The sequence below is a fragment of the Ambystoma mexicanum genome, chromosome 6p, assembly GCF_040938575.1.
Source record: "Ambystoma mexicanum isolate Mex_15411 chromosome 6p, UKY_AmexF1_1, whole genome shotgun sequence".
In the NCBI taxonomy this organism is placed as follows: Eukaryota; Metazoa; Chordata; class Amphibia; order Caudata; family Ambystomatidae; genus Ambystoma; species Ambystoma mexicanum.
Window position 1 is genome coordinate 21,723,952 of NC_090935.1, and position 4,683 is coordinate 21,728,634.

General features: G+C 56.3%; 1 long non-coding RNA gene across 1 annotated transcript; it reads left to right on the forward strand.

The window, feature by feature from the left end:
• The first annotated feature begins 1,162 nt into the window (after nucleotides 1–1,162).
• LOC138511154 (uncharacterized) lies at nucleotides 1,163–4,014 on the forward strand. The gene is made up of 2 exons (XR_011280577.1): nucleotides 1,163–1,377; nucleotides 3,152–4,014. It is a non-coding gene; the product is annotated as an uncharacterized lncRNA (long non-coding RNA).
• The last annotated feature ends 669 nt before the right edge of the window (nucleotides 4,015–4,683 follow it).

Consider the following 4,683-nt stretch of genomic DNA (forward strand, 5'->3'; position numbering starts at 1 on the left):
CCCCACCACGCCAGCTCGGGGAGTCTTTCAAGGACTTCCCCCGAGCTGGCGTAGTGGGAGAAGGCGCAGCATGCAGGCTTTTAATGTCAAAGGCACCCACGGCGGTGGGCTAAAAGCGCCCCTCCACCGCGGGTGCCTTTTGGTCAAAGGCGCCATTAGCCCCCCACCACGCCAGCTCGGGGGAGTCTTTCAAGGACTTCCCCGAGCTGCCGTAGCGGGAGAAGGCGCAGCATGCAGGCCTTTGATGTAAAAGGCGTCCACTGCGGTGGGCTAAAGGCGCCCCTCCGCCGCGAGTGCCTTTCACAAAAGGCGCCATTAGCCCCCCCACCACGTCAACTCTGGTGAGTCTTTCAAGGGCTCCCCCGAGCTGGCGTGATGGCAGAAGGCGTGGCAGGCGCCTCATTGTCATTGAATGCACCCGCGGCGGCGGGCTCATTCAATGACAATGGGCTGCTGACGCGCCCTATTCCTATCATTACCTCCTCGACTGACTATTTTTGAAACTTTAAGATTCCTACAGATTTTTGGTCACAGAATGTTGGCATGTATGAAAATGTACATAAAAAAGGGGCAGGTCAAACGTGAATGACTTGTCACGTCATGGCCGCCTTGTGGGCAAGTCAAAGAGTTGGCCACCCGAGGACGAAGAGGCCGGGACCTTATGGTTCTGGGTAACAGAAGTCTAAAGGCAAGGAAAGCAAATGTGCGGAGCAAGGGGTTGCGCGCGCAGGTGCAAAGCGGAAGAGAAGCAGCTAAAGGCCAGGCACGCGCTGGGGCTCATCCTGGCGAGTCGCGTGACCGGCGCCCTAGTCACGTGGCCGGCGCCCTAGTCACGTGGCCGGAAGCGTTGCCGCAGCACGTCAATAAGGTGCCAGGGGAGACGCCAACATCAGGGCACCATCTCGCCGAGCACGAGCGGGACAGGTGCGTGGCACGGGCTCAGGCCGTAGAGGAGAATGCGGGCGGATGAGACACGCAGTCTTTAGGCATAGAAGAGCATCCTTCGGACAGAGCCTTGTGGTGCTATGGCGGCGTCCTAGTCACGTGACCCGCGCCCTAGTCACGTGGCCGGAAGCATTGGTGCAGCACCTCGGATGGCGCAAAGGGTGCCAGGGGAGGCACCAGGGCACCGTCTCGCAGAGCATGAGCAGGACAGGTGCGTCACACGGGCTAGACTATGGAGAGGAAAGCGGGCGGATGAGACGTGCCGTCTGTAGGGACGGAAGAGTCATCACATGGACAGTCTTGTGGCGCTATAGCGGCGTCCTAGTCACGTGACCGGCGTTATAGTCACGTGGCCGGAAGCATTGCTGCCGCCACCCATCAGATGGTGCAGGAGGCGCCAGGGCACCGTCTCGCAGAGCATGAGCAGGACAGGTGCGTCACACGGGCTCAGGGCTAGACCATGGAGAGGAATGCGGGCGCATGAGACGTGCCGTCTTTAGGAGTGGACAGAGCCCGGTGGTGCTGTACACCCACCACAGCGTTTGCTCACACAGCAGTGACTGGCTTCCCGTGCTGCAGTGCTAGTGCTTTCCTCCTGCATGCGCTCCGAGGCTTTCCTCCCCTGCATGCGCTTCGAGGCTTTCCTCCCCTGCATGCGCTTCGAGGCTTTCCTCCCCTGCATGCGCTTCGAGGCTTTCCTCCTCCATGCGCGTCGATGCTTTCCTCCTGCATGCGCTCTGAGGCTTTCCCCCTGCATGCGCTTCGAGGCTTTCCTCCTGCATGCGCTTCGAGGCTTTCCTCCTGCATGCGCTTCGAGGCTTTCCTCCCCTGCATGCGCTCTGAGGCTTTCCTCCCCTGCATGCGCTCTGAGGCTTTCCTCCTGCATGCGCTCTGAGGCTTTCCTCCTGCATGCGCTCTGAGGCTTTCCTCCCGCATGCGCTCTGAGGCTTTCCTCCCCTGCATGCGCTTCGAGGCTTTCCTCCCCTGCATGCGCTTCGAGGCTTTCCTCCCCTGCATGCGCTTCGAGGCTTTCCTCCCCTGCATGCGCTTCGAGGCTTTCCTCCCCTGCATGCGCTTCGAGGCTTTCCTCCCCTGCATGCGCATCGAGGCTTTCCTCCTCCATGCGCTTCGAGGCTTTCCTCCTCCATGCACGTCGATGCTTTCCTCCTCCATGCACGTCGATGCTTTCCTCCTGCATGCGCTCTGAGGCTTTCCTCCTGCATGCGCTCTGAGGCTTTCCTCCTGCATGCGCTCTGAGGCTTTCCCCCTGCATGCGCTTCGAGGCTTTCCTCCTGCATGCGCTTCGAGGCTTTCCTCCTGCATGCGCTTCGATGCTTTCCTCCTGCATGCGCTTCGAGGCTTTCCTCCCCTGCATGCGCTTCGAGGCTTTCCTCCCCTGCATGCGCTTCGAGGCTTTCCTCCCCTGCATGCGCTTCGAGGCTTTCCTCCCCTGCATGCGCTTCGAGGCTTTCCTCCCCTGCATGCGCATCGAGGCTTTCCTCCTCCATGCGCTTCGAGGCTTTCCTCCTCCATGCGCTTCGAGGCTTTCCTCCTCCATGCGCTTCGAGGCTTTCCTCCTCCATGCACGTCGAGGCTTTCCTCCTCCATGCACGTCGATGCTTTCCTCCTGCATGCGCTCTGAGGCTTTCCTCCTGCATGCGCTCTGAGGCTTTCCCCCTGCATGCGCTTCGAGGCTTTCCTCCTGCATGCGCTTCGAGGCTTTCCTCCTGCATGCGCTTCGATGCTTTCCTCCTGCATGCGCTCTGAGGCTTTCCTCCCCTGCATGCGCTTCGAGGCTTTCCTCCCCTGCATGCGCTCTGAGGCTTTCCTCCCCTGCATGCGCTTCGAGGCTTTCCTCCCCTGCATGCGCTTCGAGGCTTTCCTCCCCTGCATGCGCTTCGAGGCTTTCCTCCCCTGCATGCGCTTCGAGGCTTTCCTCCTGCATGCGCTTTGAGGCTTTCCTCCTGCATGCGCTTTGAGGCTTTCCTCCTGCATGCGCTCTGAGGCTTTCCTCCTGCATGCTCTTCGAGGCTTTCCTCCTGCATGCTCTTCGAGGCTTTCCTCCTGCATGAGCATTCAGGATTTCCTCCTGCATGCGCTTCGAGGCTTTCCTCCTGTATGCGCCTCGAGTATTTTCTGTTGGTCTCTCATGCGCACACTGATCTCTCTCGCTCCCTCTCTCTCTCTCTCTCTGCTTTCTTCACAGACGCTGGACCCATGAACACGCCTGGGGCTGAGAAACGCCATGAGCCGGGCCTATCCCTGGTGATAGACCTCACGGAGGACGGGCCTTGTGACAGCGAGCAGGCCCCCAGAAGCGAGGAGAGTTCCTACATATGCAGCATGTGTGGGAAGAGCGTGCCCACATATCGGAGATTTATCCAACACGAGCACCACCACAGCGCACACGATGGCCTGTACAGCTGCCCCCTGTGCAAGCGCTGGTTCAACAACCTCTATAACTTCCGCAAGCACGAGCGCTCGCACACGGACGAGGAGCGTGAGAAGCCTTACAGGTGTCTGGAGTGTGGGAGGACGTTCAGCCAGAGCTCCAGCCTCTCCCGGCACAAGAAGATACACGCTGCCCAGAGACCGCTTCAGCCCACTTAGTGTGACTGTGGCCTGGCTCCGGAAAAGCAGGACACAGTAGTGCTGGCTGCCTACCGGATAGGGTGTACATACTCTGCTACCAGGGTGTGTTACAGACTGCTGAATGGCCTACTCTTGCACTGACTATAGACTGCTGCTCTCACAACGTTCTGTGACTGGGCAACACGGTACTGGTAGACCTCGGCTGCAAAATTCTGTTCTATTGGTCCCTAGCTACAGAAAGTAGGGGTGTAACGAATAGTATAAGTATTCGACCGCAGCCGGATACGAAGCCAAATCGTTCCTTTTTCAATCAATAAAGTTATGTGGACAAAGAAAACACTTTATAAATTAAAACACCCACTTTAAAATATGTAGATCCATTTTTATTGCATTTCTTTTCTTTGTTGTCGAAGTAAAATGTTTGTACAAACCCTGAAAGCAATACATTATCAGAAAATAAACTGCTCAATAATGGCACGGTTTGTATTTTTGTGCATTCACAGGTGTCGCCTTTTGGGCAGTACCCAAGTAAGACTCGCCCAAAAGTATTAGTATACAGTTACTGTGAGGGAAGACTGGCATATGCCTACTTCTCCTTTCAAATGTTCCTTTTTGGTCTACCCCTCTTTATAGCAGTTTGGCTGCAACAAAACACAAAAGGAGGGATTACATCAATTAGCACCTTGCTGACTGCTGAAGTTCTACTGGATACAAACCTTTGATAGTATTATTTTTTCTTGGCCAGGCGATGTTTATAATGTTTTGGGGCATGATAAAAGACAATAGCCAAAGATGTATAGGGAATGCTGAGTCCTCCATGGTTCCCATCTGTCCCTACATCGTGCTGATTTTTTTTGACTGAGTCTGATACAGGAATTTCGATGGTGTAAATAGTGAAGTGGCTAAATTGTGATTCGAGGTTTTTTAATGTGTCGGGGGAACCTACCAGGAGGAGTTCTGTCTTGTCAGAGTTGAGGCACAGTCCGTTTGCTGCCGTCCAGGCCTGGATGGTGTCGTAAATGTCGTTAAGCATAGCAGAGTCCTTGTCATAGTTGCCTGTGAGGGTGAGGAGGATCTGGTGCCCTGCTCCTGCCCTGATTCTCTACCCTGTACCCACCATGCCCTGCACCTGCCCTAATTCCCTTC